The sequence below is a fragment of the Pongo abelii genome, chromosome 10, assembly GCF_028885655.2.
Source record: "Pongo abelii isolate AG06213 chromosome 10, NHGRI_mPonAbe1-v2.0_pri, whole genome shotgun sequence".
NCBI lineage: Eukaryota > Metazoa > Chordata > Mammalia > Primates > Hominidae > Pongo > Pongo abelii.
This window is the reverse complement of record NC_071995.2, coordinates 43,789,100-43,809,708: the sequence shown is the minus strand read 5'-3', so window position 1 is coordinate 43,809,708 and position 20,609 is coordinate 43,789,100.

The window sequence follows — 20,609 nt, the reverse complement described above, 5'->3', positions numbered from 1 at the left end:
ATATGCGGCTTTATTTCTGAGGGCTCTGTTCTGTTCCATTGATCTATATCTCTGTTTTGGTACCAGTACTATGCTGTTTTTGTTACTGTAGCCTTGTAGCATAGTTTGAAGTCAGGTAGTGTGATGCCTCCAGCTTTGTTCTTTTGGCTTAGGATTGACTTGGTGATGCGGGCTCTTTTTTGGTTCTATATGAACTTTAAAGTAGTTTTTTCCAGTTCTGTGAAGAGAGTCATTGGTAGCTTGATGGGGATGGCATTGAATCTGTAAATTACCTTGGGCAGTATGGCCATTTTCACAATATTGATTCTTCCTACCCATGAGCATGGAATGTTTTTCCATTTCTTTGTATCCTCTTTTATTACCTTGAGCAGTGGTTTGTAGTTCTCCTTGAAGAGGTCCTTCACATCCCTTGTAAGTTGGATTCCTAGGTATTTTATTCTCTTTGAAGCAATTGTGAATGGGAGTTCACTCATGATTTGGCTCTCTGTTTGTCTGTTATTGGTGTATAAGAATGCTTGTGATTTTTGTACATTGATATTGTATCCTGAGACTACTGAAGCTGCTTATCAGCTTAAGGAGAATTTGGGCTGAGACGATGGGGTTTTCTAGATATACAATCATGTCATCTGCAAACAGGGACAATTTGACTTCCTCTTTTCCTAATTGAATACCCTTGATTTCCTTCTCCTGCCTAATTGCCCTGGCCAGAACTTCCAACACTATGTTGAATAGGAGTGGTGAGAGACGGCATCCCTGTCTTGTGCCAGTTTTCAAAGGGAATGCTTCCAGTTTTTGCCCATTCAGTATGATATTGGCTGTGGGTTTGTCATAGATAGCTCTTATTATTTTGAGATACATCCCATCAATACCTAATTTATTGAGAGTTTTTAGCATGAAGGGTTGTTGAATTTTGTCAAAGGCCTTTTCTGCATCTATTGCGATAATCATGTGGTTTTTGTCTTTGGTTCTGTTTATATGCTGGATTACATTTATTGATTTGCGTATATTGAACCAGCCTTGCATCCCAGGGATGAAGCCCACTTGACCATGGTGGATAAGCTTTTTGATGTGCTGCTGGATTCAGTTTACCAGTATTTTATTGAGGATTTTTGCATCAGTGTTCATCAAGGATATTGGTCTAAAATTCTCTTTTTTGGTTGTGTCTCTGCCAGGCTTTGGTATCAGGATGATGCTGGCCTCATAAAATGAGTTAGGGAGGATTCCCTCTTTTTCTATTGATTGGAATAGTTTCAGAAGGAATGATACCAGTTCCTCCTTGTACCTCTGGTAGAATTCGGCTGTGAATCCATCTGGTCCTGGACTCTTTTTGGTTGGTAAGCTATTGATTATTGCCACAATTTCAGCTCCTGTTATTGGTCTATTAAGAGATTCAACTTCTTCCTGGTTTAGTCTCGGCAGAGTGTATGTGTCAAGGAATTTATCCATTTCTTCTAGATTTTCTAGTTTATTTGCATAGAGGTGTTTGTAATATTCTCTGATGGTAGTTTGTATTTCTGTGGGATCGGTGATGATATCCCCTTTATCCCCTTTATCATTTTTTATTGCACCTATTTGATTCTTCTCTCTTTTTTTCTTTATTAGTCTTGCTAGCAGTCTATCAATTTTGTTGATCCTTTCAAAAAACCAGCTCCTGGATTCATTAATTTTTTGAAGGGTTTTTTGTGTCTCTATTTCCTTCAGTTCTTCTCTGATTTTACTTATTTCTTGCCTTCTGCCAGGTTTTGAATGTGTTTGCTCTTGCTTTTCTAGTTCTTTTAATTGTGATGTTAGGGTGTCCATTTTGGATCTTTCCTGCTTTCTCTTGTGGGCATGTAGTGCTATAAATTTCCCTCTACACACTGCTTTGAATGCATCCCAGAGATTCTGGTATGTTGTGTCTTGGTTCTCGTTGGTTTCAAAGAACATCTTTATTTCTGCCTTCATTTCATTATGTACCCAGTAGTCATTCAGGAGCAGGTTGTTCAGTTTCCATGTAGTTGAGCGGTTTTGAGTGAGATTCTTAATCCTGAGTTCTAGTTTGATTGCACTGTGATCTGAGAGATAGTTTGTTATAATTTCTGTTCTTTTACATTTGCTGAGGAGAGCTTTACTTCCAAGTATGTGGTCAATTTTGGAATAGGTATGGTGTGGTGCTGAAAAAAATGTATATTCTGTTGATTTGGGGTGGAGAGTTCTGTAGATGTCTATTAGGTCTGCTTGGTGCAGAGCTAAGTTCAATTCCTGGGTATCCTTTTTGACTTTTTGTCTCGTTGATCTGTCTAATGTTGACAGTGGGGTGTTAAAGTCTCCCATTATTAATGTGTGGGAGTCTAAGTCTCTTTGTAGGTCACTCAGGACTTGCTTTATGAATCTGAGTGCTCCTGTATTGGGTGCATATATATTTAGGATAGTTAGCTCTTCTTGTTGAATTAATCCCTTTACCATTATGTAATGGCCTTCTTTGTCTCTTTTGATCTTTGTTGGTTTAAAGTCTATTTTATCTGAGACTAGGATTGCAACTCCTGCCTTTTTTTGCTTTCCATTTGCTTGGTAGATCTTCCTCCATCTTTTTATTTTGAGCCTATGTGTGTCTCTGCACATGAGATGGGTTTCCTGAATACAGCACACTGATGGGCTATGAGTCTTTATCCAATTTGCCAGTCTGTGTCTTTTAATTGGAGCATTTAGTCCATTTACATTTAAAGTTAATATTGTTATGTGTGAATTTGATCCTGTCATTATGATGTTAGCTGGTTATTTTGCTCGTTAGTTGATGCAGTCTCTTCCTAGTCTCGATGGTCTTTATATTTTGGCATGATTTTGCAGTGGCTGGTACCGGTTGTGCCTTTCCATGTTTAGTGCTTCCTTCAGGAGCTCTTTTAGGGCAGGCCTGGTGGTGACAAAATCTCTCAGCATTTGCTTGTCTGTAAAGTATTTTATTTCTCCTTCACTTATGAAGGTTAGTTTGGCTGGATATGAAATTCTGGGTTGAAAATCCTTTAAGAATGTTGAATATTGGCCCCCACTCTCTTCTGGCTTGTAGAGTTTCTGCCGAGAGATCAGCTGTTAGTCTGATGGGCTTCCCTTTGAGGGTAACCCGACTTTTCTCTCTGGCTGCTCTTAACATTTTTTCCTTCATTTCAACTTTGGTGAATCTCACAATTGTGTTTCTTGGAGTTGCTCTTCTCGAGGAGTATCTTTGTGGCATTCTGTGTATTTTCTGAATTTGAATGTTGGCCTGCCTTGCTAGATTGGGGAAGTTCTCCTGGATAATATCCTGCAGAGTGTTTTCCAACTTGGTTCCATTCTCCCCGTCACTTTCAGGTACACCAATCAGACGTAGATTTGGTCTTTTCACATAGTCCCATATTTCTCGGAGGCTTTGCTTGTTTCTTTTTATTCTTTTTTCTCTAAACTTCCCTTCTCGCTTCATTTCATTCATTTCATCTTCCAGGGCTGATACCCTTTCTTCCATTTGATCGCATCGGCTCCTGAGGCTTCTGCATTCTTCACGTAGTTCTCGAGCCTTGGTTTTCAGCTCCATCAGCTCCTTTAAGCACTTCTCTGTATTGGTTATTCTACTTATACATTCTTCTAAATTTTTTTGAAAGTTTCCAACTTCTTTGCCTTTGGTTTGAATATCCTCCCGCAGCTCGGTGTAATTTGATCATCTGAAGCCTTCTTCTCTCAGCTCGTCAAAGTCATTCTCCATCCAGCTTTGTTCCGTTGCTGGTGAGGAACTGCATTCCTTTGGAGGAGAAGAGGTGCTCTGCTTTTTAGAGTTTCCAGTTTTTCTGCTCTGTTTTTTCCCCATCTTTGTGGTTTTATCTACTTTTGGTCTTTGATGATGGTGATGTACAGATGGGTTTTTGGTGTGGATGTCCTTTCTGTTGGTTAGTTTTCCTTCTAACAGACAGGACCCTCAGCTGCAGGTCTGTTGGAGTACCTGGCCGGCCATGTGAGGTGTTAGTCTGCCCCTGCTGGGGCATGCCTCCCAGTTAGGCTGCTCGGGGGTCAGGGGTCAGGGACCCACTTGAGGAGGCAGTCTGCCCGTTCTCAGATCTCCAGCTGTGTGCTGGGAGAACCACTGCTCTCTTTAAAGCTGTCAGACAGGGACATTTAAGTCTGCAGAGGTTACTGCTGTCTTTTTGTTTGTCTGTGCCCTGCCCCCAGAGGTGGAGCCTACAGAGGCAGGCAGGCCTCCTTGAGCTGTGGTGGGCTCCACCCAGTTCGAGCTTCCCAGCTGCTTTGTTTACCTGCAAGCCTGGGCAATGGCGGGCGCCCCTCCCCCAGCCTCACTGCCGCCTTGCAGTTTGATCTCAGACTGCTGTGCTAGCAATCAGCGAGACTCTGTGGGCATAGGACCCTCTGAGCCAGGTGCAGAATATAATCTCCTGGTGTGCCATTTCTTAAGCCCGTCAGAAAAGCGCTGTATTCGGGTGGGAGTGACCCGATTTTCCAGGTGCCATCTGTCACCCCTTTCTTTGACCAGGAAAGGGAACTCCGTGACCCCTTGCGCTTCCCGAGTGAGGCAATGCCTTGCCCTTCTTCGGCTCATGCACGGTGCACTCACCCACTGACCTGCGCCCACTGTCTGGCACTCCCTAGTGAGATGAACCCGGTACCTCAGATGGAAATGCAGAAATCACCCGTCTTCTGCGTTGCTCACGCTGGGAGCTGTAGACTGGAGCTGTTCCTATTTGGCCATCTTGGCTCCTCCACTCTTATTACTGATTCTTGTAGCCAAGAACAATTGATTTAAAACAGTTTTGTAGTCCTCCTCATTTTTCCTTTCTTGTCTTCCTTTACCTCCCAGAATACACACATAGTTTACTATGGCACCTGTATTCTCATTACAATGCCCATTCCCAAATAAATATAATTTTATTTTAGAGAGACTCCTTTTCTGTTTGATAATAAGTTTGACACAAGCTAATACTAACCAGCTATGGCACACCACTATCTATAAAGTATGCTGAATTTCTGTTATTTCTTGAAAATTAAATTTCTAGAATTATTGTGTGTCTTGGTCAGTTTTCTGCTGCTCTAAAAGAATAATATAGACTGGGTAATTTATAAAAAAACAGAAATTTATTTTCTAACATTTCTGGAGGCTGGGACGGCCAAGATCAAGGTGCCAGCACCTGGTGAGGACCTTCTTCCTGCATTTTCACATGGCAGAAGATAGAAGAACAAGAAAGGACAAATGTTGTTCCCTCACATGGCAGAAAAGCAGAAGGGAGAGAACGCACTCCCACAAGCCCATTTTATGATGGCATTAATCCATTCATGAGGGCAGAACCCTCATGATGTAAACACCTCCCATGAGGCCCCACCTCCCAACACTGTTGCATTGGGGATTAAGTTTTCAACACATGAATTTAAGGAACACATTCAGACCATAGCATTGTGCCACTTTTATAAACAATCTACCATTTCATCATCTATTGAAACTAATAAGTGAATATCACACTTATTATCCAGCTATCCATTAAAGAAGAATCACTCCCTTCCAGTTCAAATAACATCATTAGTTGAATCATATTTCCCTTCTTCCCCACATTTTTTATTTCTGCTTTCTCTCTTTCTTCTACAAATCAGACGGTTAGCCTGTCAGTAGTAGCAGCAGAAACTATCTTGTGAAGGACTGTGCATGGCAGCTTGAGAGTTGTTGATAAAAATGTTCAGTAAAAATAAAAGTTGAAATACATTGAGAGACATTCTTACCTGTGAAATCTCCTAGCTATGAACTCCTGAAGTTTGGAGAGAGTATGGAGTATTGGAAAGAATGCACTTGTAAGTGAGACAGAGCTGGATTTGAATCTGTGCCACCCTGGGAAGCAGTGGTTAGCAACAAACCTGTAATACAGTCTCTCCCTTCACTGAGAAAATGCCCCTGGGAAAGAAAGAAGGAATGAAGAAGGAATGAAGAAGGAAAATAGCCTGGTCAAATTTCCTTGTAAACATGTCATAGCAGACCTCCAGGCAAACACACTAATACTACTTGTAGTGGGAGAGTTCTTATCTATGGAATGCTTTCAGCAGAATGAACTTGTTTAGGATTGATTGCTAGGGTAATCAAATCTGGAATTTATGGATTCATGAAATTTGTCTCCATAAACAATGTCCATTAACCTATGTAAGAATTAGAGTATAAAATGGGGATGTTTCATGAAAGAAACAGCTATCTTCTGTGCAAATGATAGGACCACATACATCACTAAGAGACCCTGTTTGTTAATCAGGGCCAGAAGTAATCCTAACATAGCAAGAAATGACCAGGAGAGCTTTGTTGGTGATCCTAGACTTCTGCTTTATCTGTGCCTTGAAGTTGTGTATCCTTGAAACTATAGTCGTGCATCACTTAACTTCAGGGATACAGTCTAAGGAATGTGTTGTTAGGCAATTTCATTGTTGTGCAAACATCATAGAGTGCACTTACACAAACCTAGCTGGTTTCGCCTACTTACTACATACCTAGAATATATGGTACAGCCTATTGCTCCTAGACTACAAACTGGTACAGTATGAAACTATATTGAATACTGTAGGCAATTATAACACCACGGTTAATCATTTGTGTACCTAAACATATCTAAACATAGAAAAGGTACTGTAAAAACACCGTGTCCTAATCTTAAGGGGCCACCAACTTATATGGGGTTGGACATTGACTAAACTGTCATTAGGCAATGCATGGCTACATTAGTAAATCATGCTACTGTGTAAGATCTCTGATCCATGTGAGGCTGATTTGATCATCTGATCCTTTCTGTTATCCAATGCCCTTAGCAAATTAGTTAATATTTTGGCCATCAGTCCTCTCATCTGTAAAATGGGAAAAGTTATGGTTATCTCTCATAATTGTTGAAAAGAATAAACCAGATAAGATACAGAAGGCATCTAATGCACAGCAAAGGACAATAACCGTCATTTATATTCTCTACCTCTGACCCTCCACTAATGAAATGATGTTTTTAACTTTATATGCAGAGCCACCAGTATTTATTTACTTTATTAATAAAGTATCTTGAGAGAGAGAGAGAGAGAAAGGTGCCAATTACACAAATGAGTGGAACAATGTCAACTCTCTTTCACACACTCCCTACCCCCCCAGATTATACAAAAACTCAGTGGAGTGACAATTATAAACATTCTTTTTTTTTCTCTAAAGAAAAAACCCTAAATCACACCAACAAGTTTTAAGACTTTTTTAAATTATTAAAGTGGATTTCTGGATTAAAACTTTTTCTAGCATAACTAAAATTTTCTAATGACAAAGATGGTTTGGTAAAAGTCAAATAAACTTTTTTTCCCTTAAGCATTTATTCAAGTATTTATTAAGCACCTACTACGTGCCAGGTATGTGCAAGACTCTGAGAATACAGAAATAAACAGAATGACATGGTCTCTGCCCTTTTATGTGGCACTTACAGCCTGGTAGAGAAACCATCTTTAAATAAGTATCACACAAATAAATGTATTACTACAACAAATCCTACTTAGTCCTGAAACAAGAAAGTATAGACAGTACAAGAGAGAAAAATAGGTGGAGTGTTTTAGATTGGGAGCTCAGACAAAGTGGTCATTAATCCAAGAAGGTAGTGTGGCATTGTGGGGAAGTCCCGAATTGGGGTTCAGAAGCTCTCCAATCACATCCTGGCTCTGCCACTTGCAAACTATGTGCTCCTGGACAAGTTGCTTAAGTTATTTAAGCCTCAACCTTCTTCTCTTTAAAATGGTAATGACAGCACTTGGTTCACAGAAGGTTGTTATAAGGTTTAAGGAAATCATATATGCAAAGAATGTATAAGACTGTACATGTTATTTCCCAAGGTCTCCCCTAGTCCTTGTCAGCCTAAAAAACATCAGATAAAAATATATTCTAACTCAATGAGTTTATTGGGGTGTAAACAAAGAGGATCATAGTCCAGAATGCACAGCTATAGAAAGCCACAGATGCATTTGAAGAGGTGGGGATAAGGGAAGCTTTTATTGGCAAAAAGATGTTTAAGCAGCTTGGAAAGAAAGCTCATTGGTTCCAGAGGCTCAAAGCCAGACTTGGCATCAGTTCACTGGAGGAGATGCCGATGCTGGGCAAAGTATTATTTTAAGAGCATCTTATCTGAACTGCTGCAGTTCTAAACAATGTCTAGTGATAAACCTGGTCATAGAAATACACGCATATGTGCAAAACGTAGATCATGAAAAGCATGAGATGTGTGAAAGATGACAAGGAATTTCTCATGGAATTATTTTAGGAGGTGATTTAATACAGTTTGATCTCTGACACACAAACACAGGCCCTCCTCCTTCATGCTTTGCTGACTTGAACTTGTTTGGTTCTGACAAAAGTGACTTTATCCTGGTGTCTACAACTTTCACACCCTCTAGTGTCCTCAAGCGGCTTCTTGGATGGCCAAAGCCCTACTAATGCAGCCCATCATACCTGCCTCCAGGGGCAGCTCAATATATTTTGGTCATTTCCTAAGCCCCTCCTCTACCACTAAAATTCACAGTCTCTTATCCATCCCTTTACTCCCCAATCTTCATGTATCTGAATCAACTCGAAGTAGATAAACTGATGTCAAAAAGGAGATGTGTCAGAATCCCAAATAATATAAGTGCTTTGCAAAGGGGATATTCCAAACATGCCTTTGCTCCTCCTTTGCCTTCTGCCATGATTGTGAGACCTCCCCAGCCATGTGAAACTGTGAGTCTATTAAACCTCTTTTTCTTTATAAATTACCCAGTCTCTGGTATGTCTTTATTAACAATGTGAGAACAGACTAATACACTGACTCAATCTCCTCTACTCTACTAAACACAGTGCCACCAGGGTTATTCTTTCTGTGACACAGCTCCAAACACATCACATCATCCTTGGCTCAAGAACCTTTAGAGACTCTTTTCCTGCTCCCATTCTATACTCCTTGAGCTGGAAGAACACCCCTTGACAGTGTCCCCATCCACACCACCAGAGTGGGAAGTTGTTAGGACCAAACAATACAATATATTCTCACACGTTCCCCCCTTCCTCCACAGAGATTACAGAAAAATTCTTTGCCTAAAAATTTGTTGAGACCCCAAAAAGAGAGAAAGAAATTTACTTTGGGGGAGAAGAGGGAAGGGATAAGTCAGTATTTTTTTAATCTTCATTTTTCAATTGACACTTTTACTGAGACAATTGTAGATTCACACATAGTTGTAGAAATAATACAAACAGATCCCTGTACATTTTGTCCAGTTTCCACCAATGGTAATATTTTAGAAACTATAGTAAACTATCCTAAGCGGTATATTGACATTGATACAACCCACCTATCTTATTCTGATTTCCCAAGTTTTACATTTTTACTTTTATTCATTTGCATTTGTGTTTTTATGTTTGTGTGTATTAAGTTCAATGTGATTTTATCAACTGTGTAGGTCTGTGTATCCACCACCCCAGTCAAGATAATGTGACAACGCTACAACGACCTTTCATGTTTTTTCATAGCCACAACCATCTCCCTTATTCTCTCCCCCATCCCTAAGATCTGGCAATCACTAATCTGTTGTCCATTCATGAATTTGCCTTATATAATATATATAATGTTATGTTATATAAGTGGATCACACAACATGTAACCTTTAGAATTGATTTTTTATTTCATCTGCATAATTCCCTGGAGATTAATCCAAATTGCTGCATGTATCCATAGCTTGATCCTTATTATTGTTGAGTATTATTCTACAATATATATGTACAGCAATTTGTTTAACTGGTCTTCTGTTGAAGGACATCTGAGCTCATTCCAGTTTTTTGCTATTATGAATAAAGCTGCTGTGAATAATTGTGTACATATTTTTTATTTTCATTTCTCTGAGATAAATGCCTAAAAGTGTAGTTGCTAGACTGAATGATAGTTTCACACTTAGTTTTTTAAGAAACTGCCAATTTATTTTCCAGAGTGTACCATTAACATTTTCACCAGCAATGTATGAGTGACCCATGCATTTACTTTTAGACCTCCTTGCAGTTCTTGTTTAGCCAAGATATACTATCAAAAAGTAGATGGCTCTTCAGTCTCCATCACTCATGAAGTTTCCTGATCAAAGCCTGAAAAACTGCTACTCTTTTTAATAATAATAATAGCTGACGTTTATTGAGTAGTTACTGTATGTCAGGCACTGTGCCAAAGACTTCCTATGTTCAAATTCATTTATTATTCATAATAGCCCTGGCCCCCGTCTCTACTAAAAATACAAAAATTAGCTGGGCGTGGTGGCACATGCCTGTAGTCCCAACTACTCAGGAGGCTGAGGCAGGAGAATTGCTTGAACCCAGGAGGTTCAATTGCTTGAACCCAGAGGTTGCAGTGAGCCAAGATCACACCACTTCACTCCAGCCTGGACAATATAGCAAGACTCTGTCTCAAAAAATAAAAGCAAAAATAGCCCTAAGGGTAGGTCCTATTATCATCCCCAATTTATACATTAGGAAGCCAAGGCTTAAAAAATAGAAGTACCTTGCTCATGGCTACAGATTGTAAGTGGCAAAGCTAGGATTTGAACCTAGGGGGCTGTGCTTTCTACTACCAGATTATTCTGCCTCCTGTGTAATAATGGAAGGAACATCTCTGTGTTTGCTGAAGCAGCTGTGCAGGTTATAGTAAGGACAGTCTTTCTCTTTTTAAATATAAGTATAGATTTGTACCATCTCTGGGAATTAATGTATAGCATTGCAATGTGCATGTGCATGTGCGTGTGTGTGTGTGTGATTCAATAGGTATACAGTGATCTTCCCTCAAGCCTGGTCATAACTCCAGCTGATGTCTATTTCTATCTGGTCCTCATGTGTAACTTAGAGGGGACAAGAACATATACTAAATAGTACAGGAAGAAGATAAAGAAGAATTTATTCAAAATATCTCAAATTAAGTAGGTCTTGGTAAACACTTCCCCTGTTAAGCATGAGCAAGAGGAAAATAAATGATACAATGATTATACAAATATATTCTAGCAAAAAATAAAAGCGGAGAACAGATAAGAACAAGCATATAAAAGACAAATAAAGAGCCCAGTCTGGAAGAAAATATAACTCCACAGTTAGGAAAAACTCCTGCCAGCATTTCACAGTATAGAAAAACATAATAAGCTCTCTAAAGCAAAATGATAAAACAAGAGGTAAAATGGGAAACAGCTGAGCTAAGACTACAAATTGAGGACCAAAACCACACCATGAGAGAACTAATAAATTAGGCAGAGCAAGAATAAAATAGGCTGAAAATGGAATTGCAGCAGTGACAGAGAGGGAAGATTTGATATTGTTATTGCAAATTAAGAAAAAAAAGGGAAAAAATTTTTACAAGTAGAGAGGAATAGATGTGAAAGAGAGATAAAGATGATTTCACCCAGGGATAATTGATGTCTCTGAAGTAGAGAACCAAAAAAATGAAACAGAGAGAAATATTTTTTAAAAAAAGTTTCCCACATATTAATGAACTATCTAAGCACTTCGGAGTTGAAAGAAAAGTATATAAAATAAAAATAAAATAAAACAAATATTTCAGGAAAAACTGATATGGAATAATTAAAACAGATAACAGCTTGGTTAGGTTAATGACCTTTGGTGTTATAAGAATGGCATTAGGTTAATGATCTATAAGAGGTAGAAGAATAGAGGTAGAAAAACAAGTCACCTACATGAGAGAAAAAAATTAGGCTAGCTTAGACTTCTCTACAACAATTAGTGCCAGAAGATAATGGAGCTGTGTCTACAGAATTCTGAGTAAAAGAAAGTGTGACTTAAGAATACCCAGACAGGTATATACCCAAAGGATTATAAATCATTCTACTATAAACACACTTGCACACGTATGTTTATTGAAGCACTATTCACAATAGCAAAGACTTGGAACCAACCCAATGCCCATCAATGATAGGCTGGATAAAGAAAATGTGGCACAGACACACCATGGAATACTATGCAGCCATAAAAAAATGAGTTCATGTCCTTTGCAGGGACATGGATGAAGCTGGAAATCATCATTCTCAGCAAACTAACACAGGAACAGAAAACCAAACACCGCATGTTCTCATTCATAAGTGGGAGACCAATGAGAACACATGGACACAGGGAGGGGAACATCACACACCAGGGCCTGTTGGGAGGGAGGTTGGGGGCAAGGGGAGGGAGAGCATTAGAACAAATACCTAATACATGCAGGGTTTAAAACCTAGATGACAGGTTGATGGGTGCAGCAAACCACCATGGCACATGTATACCTATGTAACAAAGCTGCACGTTCTGCACATGTATCCCAGAACTTAAAGTATTAAAAAAAAAAAAAAAAAAGAATACCCAGACAGGCTGGGTGCAGTGGTTCACACGTGTAATCCCAGCTCTTTGGGAGGATGAGGCAGAAGGATTGCTTGAGACCAGGAGCCCGAGACCAGCAAGATCTCATCTCTGCAAAAAATTAGCCAGGCATGGTGGTGCATGCCTGTGGTCCCAGCTGCTTGGACCACTGAGGTAGGAGAATCGCCTGAGCGCAGGAGTTCAAGGCTGCAGTGAGCTTTGATCATGCCATAGCACTCCAGCCGGGACAACAGCAAAACCCTGTCTTTAAAAATATTACCTACACAGTCTTGTTTGAGGATAAAAGCAATAAGCACACATGCTGAAGCATAAAAGGCCTTAGCAGATATAGCCCTTCTAGGGAAAAACTACAAGAGATTATATCAAGCTACACAAGAAATAAATGGACGTGATAGGGTAAAAGCACTGGGATTATACTCAGTATTAAAAGAAAACAGCGTATGTAGTGAGTAGTTCAGGAATTAGACCTCTGGAGCTTGAATCATGGCTCTGCTAATTCTTATTTTGAGCTTCAGACAAATTATTTAACCCTCCTTGTTCCCTTACTGGTAAGATGAGGATGATGATGTTTGGGTATCAGATGAAATAATCTATGTGAAGTTCTTAGCATTAGGTCCAGCATTAGGTACTACTATTATAATAAAACAGTAAAACCTATTAAAAAATTATGGCTCCAATTTTTAAAGACTTTTTTATAATCTTTTGTCTTTTAATCTTGAGAACTAATATCTCTGCAATAAAGAAATTTTTTAAAGACTGAAATCATTGGAAAGTTGGACAAGAAACTGGTATCACTGATAACTCTGGGAAAGGAAAGTGGGTAGTTGGAAGACAGAATGGGATGGAGAATTTTCACTGGCTTTTCACCAACATATAGCTTTTGAAATTTGTCCTATGTGAATATATTACACATTTTTTAAACAACTAAAATTAAGAAACATTTACCTAAGTTTCCATAACTCCTCATTTTTAATCATGGTTTCTTTTTCTTGTTTGAAAATTCAAGTATAATTAAATTTAATACTTTAATGTAAAATTAGCATGAACAGTATGGTCTCATTTTTGCAAAATTATTCTTAGCCAGCCAGCCCTCCATCTGTATATATGCAAGAAAGAGGTCTGAAATTATTTCCTAGGTGGTGAAATTTAGACTACTTTTAAAATTCATATTTTTCAGAATTGCTTGAATTTTTAAATAATAAATATTTGCCTTTTTTTAAAGTCATTGTTCTAAATAAATAAAAATTGTTATCTATTGGTTGCTAAGAAAGAACAAGGAGCTTGCCTGTACCACACAAGGGACTTGGCTCTGAATGTCGAAGTCCACCCTGGACGGTCTGGTTAAAGTTCTGGTTGTAGAATTCTGTGCCTTGACTTCTGCTTTGGTAAATGGGCTGCCAAGAGGTTATGTCCCGTGGTGTGTCTTGTTGATTCTTTAAGTGGGAGGCTCATGCCTGATCTAGCCTTCTGCCAAACTGGACTAACTGTCCTATCATAAGGACAGTTCCTTTTTTTGTTCCTGGTGTTCCAATCACCTAGAGTGCCCTCATCCTCCCTGACCCCTCAATTATATCTTTCTTCTAAAGCCACGTCAGGACCATGTCTTCCATGTACCTTTTTCTAACCTGTATACCTGATTTCCCTCTTTGAAATCCCATAGCACATTTTTACAGCTGTCTTATGGCCATTCAATCATGTAACAACTGTTTATTGAGCATACGCCTTATATTTGTTTGTATATATGCCTTACTCTCTCTGCCTTAGAACAACTACCTGAGGGCAGGAAGTATGTCATGCTCATTTGGTATTTCTACAGCACCCAGCATAATACCTTTTAAAGAAAGAACAACAGTCAAAAAATGTTTGTTGCATAATTAAAGAAATGAACAATAAGCATTTGTTGGATTGAACTGATTACTTGTTTTTACACATTTTTGGAAGCTTAGAAGACTTTTTGTGTTGAAAGCTAAGTGATTCACATGCCTTCAGAATTATTCTGAGTTTGTCTAAAAAGCAAACATTTCCCCTTCCTCTCAAAACACTGGCATGGATAAAAATCCTTGGAAAGGTACAAGGTCCAAATGGCTGAATAATAGAGTAGTGATTTTTATTTCTGCTTCACTCTGAGAAGGTACAGTAATACTGAAAGCTGACATAACAAAGCCAATTTCTCCCTAGTCCTCTGATCCCTAATGTTCAATGTCGGCTCAGAGACAGCTTTCCAAAATGAGTTCACATTACTCAGAGTTTTCATCTTTTAATGGGGCTGTTTAATCACAAAAAGCTACATTTGAGCTATATTACTGAAAATCTAAATAAAGCTAATATGGTGCATGTAATGGCATATTGATGATGAGATAATGTGTATGGAATTTAAAATAAAGGCACTACAAATACAAAATAATGTGTAGAATTAAAGGAACATCTTTGAGATAGTGAGGATTAGATATGGAAACTGTTCCTCTATGTTCTAGTTAGGGCTGTCTTTCCAAAACAGGGTGTGTTGAAAAGTCTCTCTCTCTCTCTCTCTCTCCTCCCCCCCCCCCCGGCTTTCCCCTGAACCCATGAAGAGTGAGCAAAGAGTAATGTGCTGCCATCTACTGACAGCTGCATTAAAGAGCAGCTCAGGACACATTAAACAATTTTTTTAAATGAAACTTGAAAACTTCAGAATACTTGTTTAGCTTAACTTATTTTAAACGTAGTAATTGGCACCTACAAGATTCTTAACTTTATGGGGGATAATCATCATGAAAATTGGTGTAATTGAAGAAGAAAATCAATGAATATGTGTAAATAACCATACAAATTTAAAGATTAGAAAGTTTAACCTCAGGCTTCAGTGGAGGACCGAACAGCTGACTCATTCTATTAAAAAAAAAAAAAAAGGAACAAGAGAGCAAAAGCACTTCCATACTAAGGTAAGCTAGTGCTTCCGTCAGTCCAGTGTTATGCACAATGAACAATGTAAACTGAAGAGGTCAGGGATCTGATGTTTTATATTCAGCAATATATTTCTAGTGCTGTATGCCATCCCCACCACATGGTAGGTACTCTATAAAAACTACTTGAATTAATAATCAAGTAGGGATTCTTTCTATTTCTTTTCAGTTTTCTGTGTTTGAGCTCCAAGGAGTGCACCAGAATCCTAGCATCTCAAGATTCAGTACACATGACCCTGTGGTTCATATTTTGTTTTGTTTTGATATTTCTGGTGAAAGACTAACTTGAGTCTGAATCACTAAGATAACTCCTCAGTTTTCCAGTTCAGTCAACATTATTTTTCAATTAAGTTTTTAGTACATTGTAAATTGAAGTGTAAAACTTGACTCTGCACTGAAATTAACTTTCAATGTCACTCAGAGACAAAATCAAGAAAAAAAGTTAGAGATGATCCTGTGCCTAATTAGAAGGATTAGAAAGGGCTTTGAAAACAATTAGCTTAGACTTTCTAACTAAAGCAAAGTTATTTAGTTTAGGGAGGCCCTTTCCTTCTTTTTTAGTCATTTAAAACTAGACTCATATAGCCAAAGTTTATCCTCCAATAATCATCTGTTTACACTGGCAGAAGCCCCAACAGATTATGGCCTGGATGGTCTGTAACCCATCTACTCTGCTCAGGAGCCCTCAGCTCTAAACTGTGTATAGATCAAGATCTGCATAGACATGGGGCACAGAATTCGATACCTGGAGCCACGGCAGTTTTTCTGGGAACTTTGTATCCAACCATCCAATTTAATGCACTTCAAAATGTGTGGGTAAGAAAACAGCTCCTGCCTCAGAAGAGAAGGGGATTTAACGAGGGGGCAAAAGATGAAGTGTACAAATTATCATGTTATTTGATTCAAAGAAGGAGGAAGTCACATCTGTTGGAGGGACCATAACCAATGTTATGAAGGAGATAGAATTGGAATGGGTCTTTAAAGATAAGTAGAATTTTACACTTTGGGTTTTAGGTGGGGAAAAAATCATAAATGACATTTAAAAAACATTTTTGAACATTATAGGTGCAGATTTGGCTACTATGAGCCTAATCTTTACCTCCAAAAAGTGGCAACTAAATTGGAATGGCAACATCATGTGCTGGCTCTGAAATCAGGTGCCTGGGTTGGGTTACATTTTTGTTGTGTGTTGGGCAAATTATTTAGTAGCCCTGGTCCTCAATTACCTTTTCTGTACAGTGAGAACAATAGAAAGGCCTATCTCATAGGTTGTTTTGAGGACTAAATGAAAGAATTCATGTGCTTTGGTCAGTGCCTGAAATATAGTAAATGCTCAATAAATATTATCTATTAAATTTGGTGAGTTTGTACTCAGTTTACTAAACAGTGGGGAGCTATTCAAGGTTTCTGAGTAGAAAAGCTATATGTCTGAAGCTGAAACTCAGAGTAATCCATTTGTCAATGAGGCTTATGATGAATTAAAGAAAGTTGAAGGGGATGCAATTAAGGATACCAAGTAGGGGGATTATACAACTGTCCAGGGAAGAAGTAATGGGGGTCACAATTACAGGTAAAGTGGTAAAAGAGAAGGAGGAGGAGGAGGAGAAAAGAAGGGATAATTCTGAAAAACTTCGAGATAAATAATTGATAGGTATGCCTGTGAAGTGAAAGGGGTAGGGAGGAGTCAAAGGCAACTCTAAGCTTTTAAACCTGGGTCCTAGAAAATCTTTAGTGAGGAACAGGAGATATGCAAAAAAAACTGATTCAGGGGAAAGTTATCCAGGTGGAGATCCCAATAGATAGTCATAACTTTAAATATGGACCTCAGAAGACAAGTCAAACCTAGGTTAAGTGAAGCCTTGGGTAGAGATGAAATCATGGAAGATGGGAAGGTTGCCCAGGTCAAACCATCTAACTCAAAATTTCTTCTTCTTTCCACCTATGGATATTACATAAGTTCATATGCGTTGGTGGAAAGAGAAAAGGGCTTGTATATTTTAAAAAGTGAGGCTCAACTCCTGATTTCCCCATCTAGCCAAGCGTCACTTTAGGAAGCAGCTGCCTTGTCTGAAAAATAGAAATAGTGCTAATCTCTTCCTTGCAGAGTTATTCTGAGTATCAGATGAAGTCCCAGTCTGTTTATGGCTAGTTCAACAGTGATCATCTGCAGGTGCAGGATGAAATTTCTCTCCCTGAAGGTCTCCAAGGCTCCGGGCTTGTTCCTGCATCCGGTACTCCTATATCCACCAAACACTTGAACTCACCACTGAACACTTGAACTCATCTCTCCCAAACCTTCCAGGCTTGGTCAAATTCTCCAGGCTGCTGCACAAGCTTCTCCTGACTAACTCCAAATTCCCTGTCTGTGGCCCTCTTCTGCCCCACTTCCTCTCCCACAGAAATTTAGATGCTTTCAACTGGGCACGAGAAAAGTGAGGAAAAAAAGAAATACAAGGAGAAAGTGGTCCAGGAAAGTTATTCCTTCAACTCCTTCACTCATTGTGTCCCTTTTCATTTTGTCTTTCATAAAAATTCTCATCCCAGAATCATATTTAATCTCAGTTTATTAGTCCCTTAATTACTTAGTCCCTGCCAGTTAACATTCACCCCAATACAGAGTTAGCATCCCCACACCATACACACACCCACAGGCACATGTAACAATGTTATTTTGCATGTAGAGGAAAGAGCCATTATTGATCTCAGAAAAGATTTTCTCTACTCTTTGTCCATAGGAGGAAAAACACCCTAATGATCGTAATGTAAGTCAGTAGGTCCATTGGTTCATTCTCCCCTTCCCCCATCTTATACAACAAATTCTAAGCAGGAAGTTTTAAAATCTGTTTAATTTCACTTTGAGTGGGTCCCAGGACCTCCATAAACTATATTGTTTCTACATAGAAGACAGCTCAGTAGGCGCCTTCAAATTTACAATAAATTGCTACGGACTTGGGGTGTTTTTAGTTTCCAGGAAAGCCAGAATGCTCCCTTCTGTACTCTCTCAGCATGGCAACCTGCAATTTCAGAATCTTTTGCAGCCTGTATTTTGGTTTCTCTGCCCATTCATTAGTTGGACAAATGTCTGTTATCACCTGAAGCATTTATGTTCCAAGCCTAAAATCAGTCTTCTCCCACTCAGCATCTCTTTGTTCTCTGGAAAACATCTTGGACTTACTAAACAATTTTCAAGAAAAAGCACATTCTACTATATCTAGTACAGAGGAATCCTGGATTTTTACTCCAGACTTCAACATCAGCATCAGGTCTAGTAGCCTTGACAAATATCTTGCATCATGTCATAATAAATAGCATGTATTATTAGGTGCCTCTTATAGATTCTGTATTGCATTTTGTGATGTGGGAGATTCAGAAGTAAAAATAAGGACACATGTGTTTTGAACATGACTTTATATACAGCACTGGGTTATAGAAGGCCTGGCACAGAAGAGATAATAAAAATGAGTGAATGGGACCTCTGAGCAACCTAATGCATTAGGAGCTATACAGAATGACATAAGTTAACTCACAGTTAAGGGATCCCTTAGATGGTGGTGCAGGTATAAGGGACACAGGAATTCAAAGAAGTGAAATAGGCTGGTCATTACGGGTGAACGATGCACACAGTCTCTAAGGATAAGTACTGTTGGAGGAAGCACAAGAGAGAGGACTGGAATTTCAGATATCAGAAGAAGATCATAATTGGGGGCCAAAAAGTAAGTCAGTAAGAGCTAATTAGAAGCCAGACAGACGTTACAGAGTAAAAAATAAGGTTGGATAATAAGTGCAGATAATAATGGATACTAAAAGACAGAAGAATTGTTAGCGGGTCATGTGCCAAAGTTTGTTTCTTAGTTAGTTGTTTAAAATTCAGAATGGTTTTTTTTGTTGTTGTTTTTGTGGGGTTTTGTTTTTGTTTTTGTTTTGTTTTGTTCTGTCTTATTAAGACAGTCTCACCTTTGTCACCCAGGCTGGAGTGCAGTGGCACAATCTCGGCTCACTGCAACCTCTGCCTCCCGGGTTCAAGCGATTCTCATGCCTCAGCCTTCTGAGTAGCTGGGATTACAGGCATGTGTCACCACGCCCACAGAATGGTTTTTCAAAAATATAAAACAAGGCTACAAATTGTGATCTAATTCATGAGTAGTACTAATATACACATTCCTCTCATCATGAAAGGATGAGATAAATATATTTACAATTAATTATCAAGCATTTCTATTCTTTTTAGAGAGTTTTAGTTTTCTAAAATTTGAATTTAGAATTTTCTAAAATCCTCAGAAGAATATTAGAATAAGTTCAGCTAAGCCCCAGGAACAACTCAGCAATCCTTTGTTGTTGTTTTTAGAGATTGGGTCTCGCTCTGTTGCCCAGGCTGAAGTGCAGTGATGCGATCGTAGCTCCCTGTAGCCTTGAACTCCTGGCCTCAAGTGATCCTCCCACCTTGGCCTCCCAAAGTGCTGGGATTACAGGTGTGGGCCGCTTCACCAGGCCTTTTAACTCATCTTTAGTCTGTTCCTTTTCCTTCAGCCCTCAGTGACCATTTCAAACCTTCATCTGTCACCTCAGGATTCTTGCTTCTGTATCTTATAGCAGATGATGTGAGCCACTACTTACATGTTAAATTTTTAAAAATCAGTGAATTCCTGGCCAGGCACGATGACTCATGCTTGTAATCCTAGCACTTTGGGAGGCCAATGTGGGCGGATTACTTGAACTCATGAGTTCGAGACCAGCCTAGGCAGCACAGTGAGATCTCATCTCTACAAAAAAATACAAAACAATAAAAATTAGCTGGGCGTGGTGATGCATGCCTGTGGTTCCAGCTACTAGGGAGACTGAGGTGGGAGGTTCACTTGAGCCCAGGAGGCTCAGGTTGCAGTGAGCAGAGATCACACCATTGCACTTCAGCCTAGGCGACAGAGTGAGACCCTGTCTCAAAAAATAATAATAATTTTGGGAGGCCGAGGCAGGTGGATCATCTGAGGTCAGGAGTTTGAGACCAGCCTGGCTAACATGACAAAACCCCATCTCTACCAAAAATACAAAAAATTAGCCGGGCGTGGTGGCGGGCGCCTGTAATCCCAGCTACTCGGGAGGCTGAGGCAGGAGAATCACTTGAACCTGGGAGGCAGAGGTTGCAGTGAGCCGAGATCACACCATTGCACTCCAGCCCGGGCGACAAGAGCGAAACTCCATCTCAAAATAATAATAACAATAATAATAAATCAGTGAATTCTTTAAATTTCTCAGCCTGCCCTCAAAAATGTATATATTGCCCCTCCTCTAAGTTTGTCCCCTTCTCC